General features: G+C 48.0%; 1 protein-coding gene across 2 annotated transcripts in view; it reads left to right on the forward strand.

Moving 5' to 3' along the window:
• Positions 1 to 224: 224 nt before the first annotated feature.
• Positions 225 to 19,427, forward strand: part of LOC141985677 (apolipoprotein L2-like) — a 59,249-nt gene continuing 40,046 nt past the window's right edge. The window contains exon 1 of one of the 2 annotated variants that reach the window (XM_074949896.1): positions 225 to 341. The gene's annotated coding sequence lies outside the window, so the exon portion shown is untranslated. The remainder of the gene's footprint in view (positions 342 to 19,427) is intronic. The other variant, XM_074949895.1, reaches the window with a different exon arrangement.

Here is a 19,427-nt window from a genome sequence, read left to right on the forward strand (position 1 = left end):
CAGCTCTGCTCCCCAGCTCAGCTCGGGGCCCCTGCTTTCTCCTTAGCTTGGCCCCCATTCTGTCTGACCCAGGCAATTCCAGCTCACACAGAGGACGGGACCCCCCTGGTCTCCTGACTCCCTGATTAGCCTGCCCGCCCTGTCATTCAGACTGACGTGGAGCATTGGCCTCTCCCCATTGTTCCTGGGAACTGTCAGTCTCAGGGTCCTGATTTCCCCTTGGTACTGGGAGCTAGCCAACCAAAACACCCCCACTGAGTTTTAGTACTAGGAGCTGGGGCAAGTGGAGCAATCACTGGAGACTGTCTGCTCATCACAGAGGCAGCACCACCAACTTCAGAGTAAGTCTGTTTTGCTTTAAAATGGTATTTGAGCCTCTTTTAAAAGCTTTAATTTCTCTCTGTGCTCTGAAGAGGACCAGGGTCCAAAGTCTGTGTGTGTTTTCAGGCCATCGGAAGGCTTTACTCCCTTTGTCCCATGGAGATAGAGCAAAGACGTGATTGGAAGTAGTCTTGGAAAGCAGGGGTGTTTGGGTAGCAAACCCAGACCAATGCCTCGAGTCCAGAGCCCGGACCCTGAATTCCAGAGGGTGGGGTGGGCTAGGCTAGAGTTCCTCTTTTCATCAGCACTGACAGACTGCTGGGAGGCTACTTTGCACCACTCTCAAAGACCTCACATCAGCTCAGCTGCTGAGCCAGTGGCATCACAAAAGTCTGGGCCTTAAGTGTTAACCAGCAAGCTAAGTGCTAAGCCAGTGAGCTCACAATAGAGGTGCTGCACAGTGGTTAAAGTAAAGAGGAGCATGTGGGAATACGGCTCTCCTCTTCTCCTGGCTCTGGGAGCTCTCAGCTCCCCCACCTCCTGCCTCTTCACAGGCAGGTGCAATAAGGACTCATCAGGCAGGAGAATCAGAAGTGGGAGTAACAGCAGGAGCTGTTCCCTGCCTGGAGTATTTCTGGGCCTCCATGGCTTTCTGCCAGTAGGTGGAGAAGCACTGGGCTCTGATGGGCAGAGAAGAATTGTCCAGGCTGGTAGTTCCCTACCTGCCCCCTTTTTCATAGAGGAGGATCTATTCCCCTGCTGGTTCCCCATCTCCTCTAGGGGAACAGAGAGGGAAAGAGCCAGAGCCTGGTGCTTCTAGCTCTCCCTCCTCTTTAGGGCTAAAGGAAACTGTGTCACAGGCCTCCCCTCCCCAGCCAGAATTCAGGAGAAAAGGTGTGTGAGAGAGGGGGAATACATTTTGATTTGGTGACATATTTTAAAGGGAGACATTTTCTTAAAATGAGGAAGCAAATGTTTCTGATAGGCAAACTGTGCCCTTGCTGCTTTCTACAGCAATATCACCAGCGACAATGTGACAGGCACTCAGCCCACGAGTTTGCTGAGATGAGGCAGAATGGGCTTCAATGCTTGCTCTTCTGAAGTGATATCAGCTCTTCGGGGATGAAGGGAGGAGGAGGAGAGTCCTATCCAGCCAAGACTTTGGAGGTGTGCGGGGATGGGGGTGGGCAAAAGAAAGGAAAAGAGAGAGAGCAGTTTTAACAGCACCAGCTTTCTTGACCTTAGCCATGCTTCACAAGATTAAGGGCCTGATTCCCTCTTACATGGCCCTGCCAGCCCGGTGTAAAAGACCTTAGGGTAAATGAGAGAGTCAAGGTCCAAAACATCAGCTTCATTCATCTGTCGCATCAAAAAGACTTGGCACGAAACAGCGATAAATTAGTGCCAGCTTCCCTGCTGAGATAATTCAAGGGATCTTTCCTTCCACAGCAGGGACCAATTTTCCTGTTGATTACATATTGTGATTAATATAGGGAAATTTCTTGATTAAAAATGTCACTGAGTTAGGCCTTTTTTGCGGTAACTTGCCCTGTTTGTTTCTGTCCACAAAGTGAGCCCTTTGTTTCAGCGATGGGCGTGGTATCAATGGGTTAGATCTATCCAGTGGGTCTTCAGGTATCCACTGCTATGCTGAGTGAGGCTTGTCAATCACAGCAATGCTAATCTCCTCCTTACCTCCCACACCATTGATTAGTGTCACTCATCCAGTGAGCAGGGAGAGAGAGCGGAGGCAGGTTCTGCCAGAAATAAGTGACTCGCTGAAAATCTAATCCATACAGTGCAGCCTGAGAATCATACCTCGTAGGTGGAAGAAAGAGGGGGAGGGGGAAAATATTTTCCACTTGATGACTGTGTGGCTCCTTTTTATTGCTTGTAACAGGTATAGTTTACAGAGCCAGGGGAGAAAGATGGCTGAGTTTTTGGAAATGTTGCATAATGTCTAAGCAATTGTACGGAGGTTGCACTGGACAACTGTGCACCTTGGGGGCATTTGTGAGGCAGGAGGCCAAAGTAGTACCTGTGAGATCCCTCTGCCCCATTAAGTGAAGATATCCTGTGGGATCAGTCCCACATGCCAGGAGATGGAAGAGGCTTTGCAGTACAATATAGAGGCGGGAAGGGGTAGTCTTGTCATGGCTGCGGGTTGACAGCAGCATCTTCTGCACTGGGCTTTTGGAGGCAATCACTCCTGGGGCAAGGGCTGGTCCCGGGGTGATGGGACGTCTGGTCCACTAGAGGTGATTCTGAGCGGCAAACCTCAGATCTAGACCTCTCCAAAGTTTGGGAGTGACTAGATCCAGGGTTTTGGTTTGGGCCCTCTGTTTTTGGTTCCCAGTTGAAATCTGGTGGAAGATTGAAAACTCTGAGTGGGAAGATCCAAAGTTTCCAGTTAAAATCTGGGTGAGACAGAATCAGCACCATTGCTTATTGGTTAGCTCAGTGGACTTGGAGGCAGGTCTTCTTGGTTCTATTCCCAGGTCTGCCACTGACTCTGTCTGAATTTGGGCAAGTGACTCTGCTTCAGCTTCCGCATCTGCAAAATTAGGGTATAAATACTGTATCTATCCCGGAGAGGTGTTATGAGACCTAGAAATGTTCACAAAGTGCTTTGAGATCCTCAGATGAAGGGCAGAGCGTTGTGGTTCTCTCTCATGGTACAGGTATAGTACTAAATAACTGTTGTAGTGACCAAACAGCGACACTGGAAATTGAGGACTCCAGAGGAAAGGTCTGTGAGGGGAAACAAGTATCCAGATCCCCAATGCGTGTAATTTCAGTGGGAGTTAGGTGTTGTGTGTGCCTGTGGACAATCTCCCCCTGCATGGACGGGGGCTTCACCCATGGAAAAGAAGAGGCTGCATTTGATCTTTGTGACACCAACTCTCCTCTGATTTCAAAGCATTTGGGGCTTCGTCCTGCTCGGTGCTGAGCTCCTCATCATCCCCACTGACTGGGACCGGAGTTGAGGAAGTTCCCCACTGTGTGAGATCAGGTCCTTAAGAGAGAGACACAGCCTGTCACTTCAGTCTTGTTCAGAGCTCCACTCACACCTGAACTCCCCATCTCTCTCCTAGTCCCCCGTCTAAATCTGGGACTGATTCCTTTTAGGAAAAGTGAAGGGGCTAACAGTCCCAGGATACAGCAAATATATAATATGCTTGTTTGATGACACTGACATTCTGCCCTTTTCACTGAAAAAATGTACAACAAAAAGCCACCCCATCCTCCTCCTTCAAATCCCTTCTTAAAACTCTCCTGTGCCATGATACCTACAAAAAATAACCCTTGACAATGGTTAGGCCGCTGCTCATTATCCTGACCACTATTGTATCATTGTTTCCATGTGCCCACCCTTCTTGCGCTGTACCCACCTCTTATCCCTTGTATGATACTTAGATTGTCAGCTCCTTGGGGGAAGGACTGCTTTTTAGTGCTGTGTTTGTACAGCACCTAGCACAGTGGGGTCTCGGCCCATGACTAGGGATGCTAGGTGCTATGGTAATACAAATACTAATAATAAATATGAGAACAGCCACACTGGGTTAGACCAGTGGTTCTTCTAGCCCAGTATTCTGTCTTTTGACAGTGACTAGTGTCAGATTCTTCAGAGGGAATTAACAGAACAGGGCAATTATCAAGTGATCCTTCCCCTGTCATCCAGTCCCCGCTTCTGGCAATCAGGAGTTTAAGGACACCTAGAGCATGGAGTTGCATCCCTGACCACCTTGGCTAATAGCCATTGATGGACCTATCCTCCATGAATTTATCTAATTCTTTTTTTAACCCAGTTATACTTTTGGGCTTCCCAGCATCCCCTGGCAACGAGCGTCCCAGGTTGAGTAAGTACTTCCTTTTGTTTGTTTTAAATCTGCTGCCTATTAATTTCATTGTGTGACCCCTGGTTCTTGCGTCATGTGAAGGGGCAAGTAAAACCATTCATGATTTTATAGACCTCTGTCATATGACCCCTTAGTCATGTCTTTTCTACAATAAACAATCCTAGTCTTTTCACTCTCTTCTCAAATGGAATCTGTTCCATACCACTAATCATTTTTGTTGCCTTTCTCTGTACCTTTTCCAATTCTAATATATCTTTTTGGAGATAGGGTGACCAGAATTGCACACAATATTCAAGGTGTGGGTGTATCATGGACTTATATAGCAGCATTATGATCTTTTTTGTTTTATTATCTATCCCTTTCCTACTTGTTCCTAGCAGTCTGTTTGTTTTTTGACTGCCACTGCACATTGAGTGGATGTTTTCAGAGGACTGTCCACAATGACTCCAAGATCTCTTTCTTGAGTGTTAATAACTAATTTAGACCCCATCATTTTGGATGTAGAGTTGGGATTATTTTTTCCAGTGCACATTACTTTGGACTTATCAACACTCATTTTCATTTGCCAATTTTGTTGCCCAGTTTCCCACTTTAGTGAGGTCCCTTTGTAACTTCACAGTCAGCTTTGGACTTAACTATCTAGAGTAGTCTCATTTTGTCTGCAAATGTTGCCACCTCACTGTCCAGCCCATTTTCCAGATTGTTTATGAATATGTAGAACAGCCTAGGTCACCATACAGATCCTTGGGGGACCTCGCTATTCAATTGTTTCCATTGTGAAAACTGACCATTTTATTTCTACCCTTTGTTTACTATCTTTTAACCAGTTACTGAACCATGAGACGACCTGCCCTCTTGGAAGGCTAATATCAGATGATATATTATCAACAGGGCTCATTTCTGCTCCCCTGATAACAATTACAAAAACTCCTGCAGAGTAGGATTGGGTCCAATTCAAAGCAATCTTAAGACTCTCTTTGTTGATGATCATGCATGGTAACATTTGAAAAAACATTTCAGCTATCCAGTTCAAGCCATAAATCTGGATTACATATATAAAAAAAGAATCTATTTAGAAGCATATGCCCAATTAAGGGGGAAATGTTTCCAGCTCTTGTCTCTTGCACTGACTTTAATGTCAGTCAATTTTTTATGGTTTATTTGACTCAGTAAACTCATACACACTGATTGCCCGTGCTTAGTAGGACTAGTCCCTGCTTTTTTTCATAGGAAAAAAATATCCTTTTTCTATCTCTGTCCATCCCCAAAACTTCTCCCAGGCCAGTGCAATTCAATGGCATTTAAGACCTGTCTTTAATGGAAGTTTAGTGGGTTAGACCCTCTCTTTTAGTTAGCTTTCATATGCTAACAAGCATGATACACTTAGAGAGTTCAAGGTGAGATGTGACCATTGTGTTCATCTAGCCTGACCTCTGTGATAACACAGGCCTTAGAATTTCATTCAGTAATTCATGCATCAGGCCAGGGGTGCCAGAACGGGGAGAGCAGCAGGGCCATGGCCCCATCACTTTTAAAAGTGGGAGGGATATGCCCTCCCACTTTTTACCAGCCCTAAGGGTGAGCAAGCGGGGGGGAGAGGGTTGGGGGGTAGATGTGCCATGCAGGGGAACAGGTGGCATGAGGGCTGGGGCTCAGGGAGAAGGGGCAGTGTGGGGGTGTGGCTTCAGGGCTAACGGATAGTGTGGGCACAGGGGCGGAGCCACCGTTCAGGTGCTGGTGACACCCCACACACACACACACACACACACACACTCTCTCTCTCTCTCTCTTAGGGAATTTCCACCACTCCTGCATCAAGCCAATAATCCATGCTGGAGTTAATACATATCTCTAGTTGATGGCTGGCAACCAAGATCCTTCCTCCCATCCTATGGCATTAGCCCAATAAATATGAATTGCACTGTACAGACAGGAAGGCACAATCCCTTCCTCAAGAATAATAAATAGACCTATGGAGAAGTATAGGAGGGCAAGAGGGGAGATAACAGAAAATGAGAAAAGGAAAAATGGTTTGGGGAGAGTGAACTATGAAGAACTGAGATTGTTCTGTATGTTTTGGTTCCATGTTTCTTTTCTATTTTTGTTTGATTTTAATGTTGGAGTGGTGATTTGGGGAATCTGTATGATTTATGAGCTCTGTGTGAGATTATGAACTCTTCATTTGTATCTGTGTCAGCCTGCTGACTCCATCTTGGCTTTGGGGTTCTTTACCTACTCTGTTACCTCTGTACCGCCAGGTTGGACTGAAATTCCAACAAGGCAGTGATACAAGGCTGACAATAGCAGGATAGTAAATCCGATTGGCTGACCACTGAAATGGAATAACTGTATACAATAGCCTGGCTCCCAAGCAGGAGAAATGGTTTATCAGGGGAGAGGTCACCTGGCAATGAAGTCACCTTGGTAAGGGCCTGTGGCTCACCTGAGTAGGCTGATCAATGAGTCACTTGACAGAGGGACTGGAATACTCTAAAGTGCAGGAGTTGCTCAGTCTATTGTCTCTCTCTTTGACCATTTTTCATGAGCATAAGATCAGGGATGCTGCTGTGGCTGGGACCTCCGCGTATCTGGAAACAGATAGGACTCCAACGGGAAGGGTTAGCTAGAGTGAGGGGAATTGTGTGTGGGGTTATTTTATTTTGTTAAGCGCTGTGTAATTCTCATGCTATTAAAGAGCAGCAGCATTGTAGAACTCCGGGCAAAATGCGTGAGTATTGTACGCTGCATCTACCATGTGCAACCCTGAGAGAGTAAAGTAGTAACCCAGATGGCTCACACCTTTTGGTGGATTTCTGGAGAAAGGTGTATTGAAGCTTGGGGGAGCCTGCGGCGTCAGGTCTGGTAATGGGGCTGGGCAGGGGACAGCAAGGTCACCGCTGTCAGGAGGGAGTAGCATTCTGTTCAGACTCGGGAGCCTTAAAACACCCAGGGATCAAAAGGTTTGGACTTCTCCACAGCCATTTGGTGGGCGGCCTGCAAGAGGGAGTCTGATCAGATCAGCGACAGGTTATTTGTTTCAATTAATGATGTGGTCAGGTGGGAGTAAGGTTGCTCATGATGCCAGTGCTGCTGTCAGGGAGTGAAAGAGAGCCAAGAAGGGATTTAGAGAGGGAATGTGTTCAGTGCTCAAGGGGATTGAGGCTTTTCCAGGCATAGGGCATGGCATCAAAGGTGTGCCTGGGAGAAAGATACCAAGGGGGCATCAAGTAAAGACGAGTTGGGGTAGAGTATAGGGAATGCAGGGGAAGCAGGCGGAGACCAGTTTGAGATGTTAGGAGAGGCAGAGCTTCAGAGGTAAGAATGAGAAGGAAGATTCTGATCTTGTTTGCGTTGTGTAAAGGCAGACTCATGCCACCGTTGACCTCACTGCAGTCACTCTGGATTTACATCCATATATGTGAGAGCCGTAGGCTGTCTTGAAGAATTTAAATGTGAATGCTCCACAGCCGATCAGCTGGGGAGATCTCCTGGAAGATCTGTTGTGATGGGGATGGTATGACTGTAGCTTAGCCACCTACATGCACCCTACTCTTCCTGATAAGTGCCCAGCTGGTGGGATGTGAGGCACAATGATGCCATCTTGTGGCCAGTTACAAAAAGTGCCAGGTCTTGAGTCCCTACAGACATGACACCAGATGCTGTATGTGCCACCTGGCTGGCATAATAAATACTATACGTCTTCACATGTGTACGCACATTACTTTAACCCTCACAAGCCCTCAGTCTGGTAAGCAATTATTCCCATTTTACAGTTGGGGAAACTGAGGCACACAGTGGTGGAGGCAGGATTGCAAGTACAATCCAGGAATTTGTGGCTCCCAGAGTCATGTCAGTTCATCTGTACTTTGAGTCCAGCCCCATGAGGATGGAAAGAATTTGAAGTGGGTGCCTTTCAACAAACTGGAACTAAATTTCTTTTTTTGGGATGGAGGGGGCAAAATGTTTGTTTACTTACTTAGTTTAAAAAAAAGATTCCTGGCCCATGGGTGCTGTGGAGCTGGTGCTTGGGGCAGCACAGGGAGCTCCCTGGATCCCCCTACACATAGGAACCAGGGGGGGGACATGTCACCGCTTCCGGGAGCCGTGCAGAGCCACAGCTGGCAGAGAGCCTGCCTCAGCCCCGCTGTGCTGCTGACCAGACTTTTAACGACCCGATCAGTGGTGTTGACCAGAGCCACCAGGGTCCCTTTTCAACCAGAACGCCCAGTCAAAAACTGGACACCTGGCAACCCTAGCCCATGTGTGAGTTATTTTTATGAGACTCTTTCTGACCCAATAGGCAATTGCTGTACAAATGCAGAGCCCATGAGGCAGACTATTCTGCCCTGTCAGTCTATTTGAGCATGGGGACTGACTGTCTATTTCCAAACCTGACCTTGGCTTTCGGTTCCCAGGGGTATGTCCCTCCTCCCACCCCATGAATCGCTAACCAGCACTGTGACAGTCTGAGGGAATACGTCCGTGTCAACTTGTAAATGCCATTTTGTTTTGTGAAAGTCCTTTTACATTGTATCCTCCATCTTGGGTTAAGACATAAAGGTGGTGTTGGACACACTGTGCTCCTGCAGAGGGCAGGGGGCACCTCCTAGAAAGCTGGCGCTGACAGAGTCATCAACTGTATGACTCTCCCCTGCTGGGACACTGGGCTGTCTGCCAGTAAGGTCACTGACTTTGAATAGACTCTCTTCCCAGAAACCTTTCTGGGGGGAAGGGAGGGCTGGAATCCCCTGGTCTGAGCAGATGACTGGGAGAACTTCAGCTTCTCTGCTTGAGCACCTGGCCCAGTGGGGTAACTCTCTAAACCAAGAAAGCCTTTTCATCCCCAGAAACAGAAGACTTAGCTGGAGGAAGTGGAGAGAAGAGGGAATGTGCCTCTGCTGAAGGAGGTTCCCAGCCAGTGGGAGCTGCGGAGCCGGCGCTTGAGGTGTGGGGCAGCATGCACAGCCCCCCTAGCATAGGAGCCAAAGCGGGGACATGCCGCTGATTCCAGGAGCTGCACAGAGCCACGGCAGGCAGGGAGCCTGTCTGAGCCGTGCTGTGCCGCTGACCGGACTTTTAAGAGCCCAGTCAGCAGTGCTGACCGGAGCTGCCAAGGTCCCTTTTCGACTGGGCATTCCAGTTGAAAACAGGACACCTGGTAACCTTATGCAAAACTCAGACTCAAGGCATCTAACCTTTTTAGGTACCAGGAATACCACTGCGCTCCACAAAGAGTGAGTTAGGCACCTGGGCTGCCCATACAATGAATGGGGAGAGAGAGGTGCCTTGTGATGATCCACAAAAGTTAACATGTTAGGCAGGGAGCTGCCTAAGCTAGCCCATGGGAAATGCTGACCACCAGTGTGTTGTAAGACCCTTCCCTCTCACCTGTGGTTAGACACCTACATGGCTCCACACAAAATTGAGGTTGGTGGGACTAGGAGCAGTGCCAGTGCCCACCTTATAACTTTTAGCCAGTAGTTAGAGCATTTGCCTGGGAGGTGAGAGCCTAAGATTCAATCCCCGCACCCCGTCAGAGGACAGGAAAGAATTTGAACAGGGATCTCCCACCTCTCAGGAGAGTATCTAACCACTGAGCTCTGGGATCTTTTGATGTAAGACTCCCTCAGTTTTGCCTGTTGAAGCTGTTCCCCTGTGGATAAATAATAAGAGTAGCTGGAGCAGGGGGGACTGGCCCGGGGGCCCCCCCATCTCCCAGATGGGTGCCCTGACCGCTGGACAACAGAGTCATTCTCTTGGTGTCTGGCCCAGTGACTATTTAGAATTATCCACAGTCGAACAATCATTGGTCCAGTGAGAGAGAGACTCTGTAGTCCAATGGTTAGAGCACCCATCTGGGTGCCTAGAGTGAGGCAGCAGGATGCATGACCAGAGGCAGAAACTTGGGTGCTGAGGGAATTTTTACTTTCAAAACTTACCCGCTGAGTGTTTGGCAAAAGTTTTGTGGATCGAAGTGGAACCTAAACCTGGCACTTAGATGCCTAAATTTGGGCTTGGGGCACCTAAGTACCTTTGTGGAGCTGGGCCATAGTATCTAGTGTCCTCCTGCTGTATGCTGTCAGCACAAGATGATGCAACATCTGTTCACCACACCAAATGAAGATGTGGGGTGACAGCCATCAGAACTGGGGTGCGAGGCCTCCTCTTTTGTGCAAAATGAACAGAGTTTAAGGCCAGACAGGTCCATTAGCTCATCTAGTCTGTCTTCTTGCATAGCACAGGCCATTGCAGTTCATCCAACAGTTCCTGTACTGACCCCGTAACTTACCGTCAGCTCAGTATGTCCCATGTTCTTTAGCTGCCATTGAATTCCACCTCACCACTGTGCTCATATCCTTCCCCTAATCTCAAAAAGAAAAGGAGTACTTGTGGCATCTTAGAGACTAAAGCTCATGCTCAAATAAATTGGTTAGTCTCTAAGGTGCCACAAGCACTCCTTTTCTTTTTGCGAATACAGACTAACACGGCTGCTACTCTGAAACTTCCCCTAATGCTGCCCCTAGCCCTGGAACTCCCTTCTCATCAGAGTTCACCAGGCATCAACCGTGCACATCTCAGGAGCCTGCCACCATAGACAGACACCAGTAAGAATGCTGAACCCATTGCCTCTCAAACCCAGGAACTACGTGAGCACCAAGAGGCTGGAGCTTGGGTGTGCTGTGTCTGATGGGTGGGCTTTCTTCTGACTGAGTGGTTAAAGCAGACTAAAGTAAGAGCTAGTCCATTGCATTGGCTGGACATTGTGCTGCTGGCGTGGGGTGCCGCTGCAGTTCCCGGGAGAGCCCTGAATTGACGCTGCGTGCCTGCGTCTCCTGTCCGGGGTCTGTACAGTAGGGGCCGCCCGACGTTCTGCTCCTTTCGCCGCTGTGGTTCCCAGGAGAGCTCTGCGATTGAGGGCTCTCCCGGGAACTGCAGCAGCAAAAGGAGCAGAACCTCATGCTGGCAGCGCCTCTGGCGCGGCTGTACCGCCCCATGCCTTGCCTCCCTGGACTCAGGAGACACAGCTGCATGAAAGGGCCTGGGGGCGGTACAGCTGCGCGGGAGGAGGTGCCAGCGCAGGGCCGCCTGCTGGCCCCACGTTCTGCTCCTTTCCCCGCTGCATTTCTGGAGAACCCTGCGGTTCAGAAGTTTCCAGCCCAGCGGGAAGAGGACAGAGCCCCCCCAGGTAACATGGGATGGATCATGGGGAGGGGATGGGGAGAGCACAGGGCCCTGGGCTGGGGCAGGGTCACATGAGGAGTCATGTGGGGAGATTTCCCCCCCCCCCCTTTAGCTGGTGCAGAGTACTGGTAAAAAAGGAACTCTACTTGCACCACTGCGTGTCCCCAAAGAGGGTGACAGCCAGCAAAACACCTGTGGTGTTTGCCTGCCCGTTCATAGGCAGTGGGTGGAGCTGTGAATTGTTTTCCCAGCTGCCCTCCCCACCATGCAGTACCAGGAAGGGAGCAGGCACTTACAGGGCCATTTGGTTTCCCATGGACTCTGCCAGTGGTAAGATCTGTCCTTTTACTCCTGGAAAGAAGGGACAGCTGAAAGTGGTTTCCTTTCTCTTTGCCCCTCTATACAGATGAGGAAACCAGATCTTCCTGCAGGAGACAGGAAACACATAAGGAATTCCCAGTGTGAGTAATCCTCTCAGGTGCCAGTGCTGGCACATCTACGAGCAGGAATGCTTGGAGCCCCCGAATCTCCCTGCTAGAGCTGGCTGAAAAGTGCACATGCAGTTTTCTGGAAAATGCTGAAGCTGTGTTCATTTGGCAGGGCTCTGCGCAGACCTTATTTTTAAAAAAAATCATGAAACCTTTTAATGAAACGTTTAAATCCACATACAATCAAAATGGTTATCGAAGTAATTTTTTGTTTAAACAAAAAATGTCAGGAATGTTTGGGGGATTTTTTTAATCAATTCTGATAAAGTCATGATTGGTGAAAAACAAAAAAAAATTTGGAAAATGGTGACAATTTTTCATTAAAATGCCCTTTTTTCAGAAAAGGCCAGTTTTCAAGGTGGAGGAAACTTTTCATTTAAAAAATTTCAGTCAGTTCTGCTCCTGGGCTCCCACTTCAGAGTCCCTCACCTGATGAATCCTCCCTTCCCTGGGCAAAGAAAGGGAGATGCTCTGAGAAAGCTGCTTTCCGAGGCACTGCTGCTTACTTATACTGCCACTTGGCTCCCTAGCTTGAGGGGCTGATGTCAAAACACAGACCTCTGCAAAGGCACTCTTGTGTCTCTGCTGAACTGCTGGCTTATTTGAAGACACAGGCCTCTGTGGAGTTATTTACCAGTTAAGCATCTATACCTTATTGGATTAACATCATGGCATAGGCCTCTGAGCTCACTGGTTCAGTACCTCTAACTTGCTGGCCTGATGTTAAGGGACAGCCCTCTGTAAGGTCATTGGATCAACATTGTTAGCTTTTCTGGCCTTACATGAAGGCCTGGACATCTGTAAGGTTATTGACTACGTCAGGCTATCTTGCGGGGTTATTGTTGAGGCAAAGTTTGAAGTTCTTGGCTCAGCATCTCAAGTTTGATGGACTAGCCTCTGAGCTAACACTTGCTCAGCACTTCCACTCTGTTGGTCTGATGTCATTAGCATAAGCCTCTGTGATGTCCTTGGCTGTGCTGACGTCTGTGAAGAGGAGTCTCTGAGATTACAGTCTCAGCACCTCTAGCTTAGTGGTCTGGTGGCAAGGCATGGGTCTCTCTCAGTTCCACTCGGTCAGCAGATGAGCTACTTGGAGCAGAAAACTTGTCATCTCTTGTCTTGTACAGTGCCCAAGTACATGGTCTGTGCTTAACAAATTATAGCTATGACAAGGCCTCTGACAGAAGCTGCTCCTTGCGAGATCAGGGAGGGCAGTTCTCATTTGCGTAGTAGGATGGTGTCTCATGGGAGGTTATGAAAGAGTCTGTGTAATGGAAAATATGAGACCAGACACAGTGATCCCCATGAGGTGAAATGGAGAATTTCATACCAATAGCTGCTTCCAAAGAAAAGGATCAAAAAATGGAGGGTGGGGAAAGAATGACTCTGGAGATCTCAAAGCACTGTTGTCATTATGACACACAGCTATGCATAGATACTAACTGTGCAGGCAACTATTATGTGGTCCAGCCATTGCTCATGTAGCCTGATAGACAACAAAACCTGTTTGATTAGGATACCAGTCATGGCCAGGACCTCTAGCGTGCATATAACAGTTTGAAAGTACCCTAGGCATTTTAAGGTCTTGTGTGCAGGACAACTCCTCTAATCCTTAGTTCTGTACTGGGACACATTCTGAAGGGCGGTCTGTTTAACATCGCTCCCTCCAGATGGTGCAGCTGTCAAGCCGCTCAGAGCAACCAAGGGGAAAGCACTATTTAATCCTCTGTTTTCTTACCAACTGCTTGTTTCCACCACGCATCTCTTCCAGGCACTCTTGCTAGAATTCCATGCTCTGGGATACCCATAGGTGACCACAAACTCAGGCTCTGTGAGAGAACTATTCTCTGATCATTTTAGCATTGAGCACTTAAGCCTCCTCTCAGGCTGGAAGGGTGGGTGTCTGTTTCCCCCAGCCGTGGTTCTACCTCAAGCTAAGAAGAAATGGTTCAGAATGGCTCCCTAAAGAAACTAGTGATGTAATTACAATAAGTCCTGGCTGTGCTGGAAGTCACATTACTCAGTAAAAAGGCAATTTCATACTAGACAATTGTCTGTAGTTTAAGGGGCAAAGTCACATGACCTCAGCCTTCCTATCCAGTTATGAAAGCAACAGAGAGCCAACTTCTTCAGAAAGGAAGCTGGGAAAGGTCATCCGGCGCTCCTCTGAACCAATCAAAAGCCGAAGGCAGAAGCTAGCATGGAAGGCAATGGCAGCTTACCCAAAAAACTCAGTTGTCTCCTGCTTAGCAGTGCATAATTTGGAGACTTAAGGGACTGATTCTCAGTTACACAACGATTGGTAGAGTGGAAACAGCACTCTGAGAATCTCCTCTCAGCAAACATGTAGGTGGAGTGGATGAGGCAGTAGCATTAGATGGGGTTATTTGTTTGACTTGCTTCCACAGATATCTTACTCTCTATACTTGTTGCTGAGAATGGTGATTTGGAGTCTGAGCACTTAAAGAGATCACAGTCATTGCCATCAAGGACTCGGGGTGCAGTGGGTTAATACACAGAGGCCTGGTTTCCCCTTTCTGTTACATTGCAAGTGGAACATGTTGAGTGGTCTCAAGCCAGTGGCTTTTTGTGCAAGGCAGAGCCAAGAGGAGAGGTGGCCAGAATCCATCACACTCCAGCTAGTCACTGCTTCCAGGGGAAACAGCACATACGTAAGAGCAGCCCTGTGGCTGCTCTAGCTTGCATTGGAGAGCAGGCAGGCCATTGGCTACCCCACAACACAGGGAGCACAAACCTAACTCAAAGCCCCTTTTCTCCTTCCCTACCCCCATTCCTGCCCTACCCTCTGTGCCCGCAGGAACTCAGTAACTGAGCATCAGCACCTAAGCTGAAATTCAAAACAAATGGACTTTAGTCCTGCTTTAAACAGAAATCTCTACACAACCTTATCTATGGTGCTCCTACGGGGCCTCCATGATATCCTGGTTGTTACATATATTGTGCCAGGAGAGAGAGCAGCTTGCTTTTGTTGCCTTTACTGGACTCCTTACACTCGTGCATAGCTCACACTAATAATATTGCTACAGCACTATACAGAGTTAGATAAGAGGTTGTGAAAATTGAAGCTAGTTCTCCTATAAAGCAGGCTGTCCAAGACCCTCCTGTTCCCCACCATATGTATGCACCCTCCCCATGCTGTTTAAAGCTCACCTGTAAGGCCAAACTGCTGATCTGAAAATGAGTGCACTGCTGTTAAATCAGAGTTCAGTCTGGCAGTCATGCCATGTGGATTTAGTCATGATGTCTTTGTGAATGTAGATCTAGTCAGTGGGATAGGACCATCTCCCTCTCCCTGGGGATAAATAAAGGAGAATGAGTGTGACGCAGGCATACAAATCACAGCACAATTTCTCCAGGAAATCCAGCCTCCCTTCCCCATAGCCATAACACACTAAAGCCAGAAACCAAGTCATGCCCTCAAGTGGCAGGGTCTACTAACCACTGCCAACAAGGATGGATACCAGCATGGGGGTGGGGGAGGGATGTCAATTTTTTTTTTTTTTTACTTGCTTCCATCGATACCTTACTCTCTACCCCTGCTGCTGGGAACTGTGATTTGAAGTCTTGGTGCTTTAAAGAGATCACAGCCGTTGCCACAAAAGGGACCACTACTGGGGACTCGGGGTTCAGTAAGTTAATACACAAAAGCCTGGTTTCCATTTTCTGTTACATTGCAAGTGGAGTATGTTGAGTCGTCTCAAGCCAGTGGTTTTTTGTCCAAATCCCAGCATGTATAGTTCAGTCTGACAGCAGGAACACTGTGCACTAATAGCTCGGGACATGGCTGATGGTAGCCTAAAAGCTCCCACTAGAATCCATAGCACCTTATGCGGAGGCTAAATGCAAAGCAAATGGATCTGAGTGAAAAGGTGATTCCTAATTGTACCCCAGATGGCTGGCACCCGCTGTGCCCTCAAAAGACAGGCTGCTCCCTTCTCTCTCTGTTTGTACATATAAATCTCTAGCTTAGTGACTCCAGGGGCTTGGAGCCCTTTCTGCTTTGGCCTGCCACTGATGTTCACAGCACCTGTGGCCATTTTCTTTGCAGACCAGGGCTTTTTCTTTGGGAAGGAGAAGACTAAGCCACTATACAGAGTTCTAAGGATAATAGTGCATATGTCTCCAGAGCCTTTTCTTCCAAACTAAACCCAAAGCTCTTAACCACACTCTGTCATTTAATCTAAACTTCAAGCTGGAGGTGTCATTTCCAGCTCCAGGAGTTATCCCTGCACTAGCTCTGATGAGCTAACACTATTTTCAGTATGTCGCTGTAACGGCAGCCACCTGAATACATACCTAGCGTCGCGAATGTGCCGCCTACAGATTTTGGGGCCTCTAGCCCCTCACACTAATTTTTAATGCACTAGCTCAATCAGAGTTAGCATGAATCGATCTCCTTGAGCTGGAAATTACACAACTTGAAGTGTAGATATACCTACAGACAGCATCTGTAATCTGTCTGGTTAGCTATACCGGATCACTGGAGTAGCTGCACAGCTGGATACAGGAATCGTCTCATCTACCAATTAAAGGTGACCACCTCGGGGATGGAATTGTTTAAGAGCACATGGGACTACTGCCCAAGTCGTTCTCTGCAGGAAGTGAAGCGTCCTCGATCTAAATGAGACAGCAATAATATAATGAATAGCAGGAAGAAGGCTAAGCAAGTGTGCCCATTTACTAAGTCATGCTTCAATAACAGATGGGTACTCAGATTTAAAAAAACAATGGATTCAAAATAGATAATAAACCAGAATACCTTATCATTAATTAAATACTCATAACGTGCTCCATCCCAGACAAGATGCACAGACAGACAGCCTCTGCTCTGAAGAGCTTCCAATCTAAAACAGACCTAGAAAGAATGTGCTGGAAAACCGCAGGAGGAACCATGTTAAGGAGTTTTTTAATCTATGAATGTGCATCTGGTGGCTTCATGAACTGGGACTAGGAGGTCATTTCATTTGCAGAGGGAGCATAGAAAAAGTCATGGGGACAAGAGTGGAAGGAGACCAAGCCGGTGTCAAGCCTGCCTTTTTTGATAGACCAGGGAAGGGCCAGGAGAAGAGCTTACAATAAGTTGAGTAGGTCTGAGATGTTGGACACAGAAGAATTATGTAAGAGCAGAAAAGTGAGGATGAGCAGTTTAAACTTGATGTGCTATGATTAACCTGTGGAACTTACTGACACATGACAATATAGAGACAAAAAGCATATAAGATTTTTTTTACAAGGGTAATAAGAAGACTAGCTGCTGAAGTGAGAGTAGCCATACTAAACGGTCTCAATATCTCCCTGCAACAGATCAAAAATGGATCATCAGTGGGATCAGGACATGTTCCTCCCCTCCTGCCCATTGTAAAGCAGTGAAAAATTATGAGCAACTTTTTGAAGCTCATGGAACTAGCTATTGTCCAAGGGAAGAGACCTGGCTTGATAGCCCATTGGTAGCAATTTGTGCAGTTTTCTTTTCTTTCCAGCTGTGCTTTACCTTCACTCTTTCTGTCCCATTTAGTTTTCCCCCTTCTCTGCCCGCTCCCAGTAAATACGTGGCATCCTGCATCCCCCAAAGGGTTTCCTCTGAGTGGCTTGACTATTCCTGTATACGTTCATCCAGCGGAGGGGGTGAGTGAGAAGAGACAGAACCATTCTGACATATCAGCTACTCTCTCGATAACCCAAGAGCTCACCAAGAGCCTGCAGGACGGGACTGCTCTCACGTAGGCCCAAGGCAGAGCCCCCCCTGCGTTAGCATGATGTCAACACCAGTAATTTTCCACCCCTACACTGGGATTGTGGGAGAATCTACTGTGGAATTTGGAAGGGGGGGTGGGGGTGGAGCAGATGAGAAAGGGACAGAGTAAATGAGGTTCCCGTTCTCGCACTAGGAGTTCCAAACAAATACCACTGTCAGCCCACGGAGCTGCTGCTCAGATAAACAAGGAGGCACAGAGAAAACACCAGAACTAGAAGCTAAGAGGTCTTCCAGCCCAGACTATTCAATTGATTCAGTGTGTGACCGGGCCACAACAAGGCTGTAATATTAGAGCAGGGCCCCCGCATGCTATATTTGTACTGCGCTTCCCGGGGAAAACAAACAGTCTCGGAAACAATCCATCACCAACTAGTGCAACACATGGTGCTACTAAATCTCCATTTGCCCCAGCAAGAGCTGAGGCAGCAGGATCGTTTGGTGAGGGGGATGAGGCACAGCTATGGCTGATCACCATGACCCAAACGTGCACCGTAGTTTGAATGCCCAGCTATTGTGCTGGAAATCACCGTAGTGCCTGTGGACACATGCAAGAGCCTGGACTGCATGACATACCAGGGAGGTGCCTCTGTTTGCTACTGTTCACCATAAAAGGCAGCTTCAGTGCTTCCTGGGGTGGCAGAAGATGCTTGTTTTGCTTGTATCTTTATGGAGTGAGGGCAGCCAAGCTGGGGAAGGACCTTGGTGCAGCTCAGCCAAGCGTCTATAAAACAGCTCTTTAAAAAGCCACAAAGTCACCTTTGCTGACATTTGCAAAGGGATTATATGCAAGTCACAGGACTGAGAGATGGACCCTGCCATGATTAGGGTCACAGAGGCAGGGAGTGAATTTATGTGCTAACAAACGGGCCTGCATGGCTCTCTCTTCTCACACATGCTCAGCTAGACACATTAATAAGCCTTTGTGAGACAAGTCTGACCTGGACTTCTCTTTCCATTTACTTTGTCACTTCTAGGACGGACACATGCACCCCTTTGCCAGTCCCCTATAGCCTCTGGCTGGATTCTCCACGTCCAAGCCAAGTGACCATAACCTGTAACTATGCTGAGCTGGCAGCGTTTTACATCACTTTGCACTGGGTACAGGGCACTGGGGCGGCACCCTTTAGTCTAGCAACAACCATGGTGCAGACTCTGTGCTCTTGGGACATTGCCCAGACACCAAGCAGTCTCAGCATGTTCAAATATCCTCAAATGGATGAGGGTTCAGGTGTTTGGGCTGAAGAAATGACTGATGTTCTGGGCACTGTTCCTCACATCAGCTGTACCTGGTGGGACAAAGCCGGGTACAGTGTCCACAAGAGGTGTTTTATTGTTCTCGCCCTATAACATAATTAACCATCTCCATCCTCGCCTGCAACGAGCCAGTGATCAACACTGCAGCATTTAGTCACTAACGTGCACGCCAGTGCTACCAGTTACTGGAGGGGGAAATCCACAAAGCAAGAGGACTGGCCATGTGGTAGGTGAGTGAGGCCCAGCAATCGGCATGCTGGATAGGATTTAAAGCGAAAGCTACCACCTTAGCCGGTCCAAAATCCTAGGTAGTGAACACTCTGGGGCTGGGACTGTCCTATCTGTACAGTGCCCAGCCCAACACAGCCCTGCTCACCAACTGGGGGTGCTTCCATGCTACCACACTACAGACAAATGGGTGACTGGCTTTCTGCCAAACCAATAGGACACGACTGAGGTGAGCTTAGCATTGTTCCCTACTAGCTTGGCTGGGGAGGGTAGAGACTCACCTCACCCAATAGAACTGCAGCTTATGCTGAGTATGCA

This window comes from Natator depressus, chromosome 1 (genome assembly GCF_965152275.1).
Source record: "Natator depressus isolate rNatDep1 chromosome 1, rNatDep2.hap1, whole genome shotgun sequence".
NCBI classification, from domain to species: Eukaryota; Metazoa; Chordata; order Testudines; family Cheloniidae; genus Natator; species Natator depressus.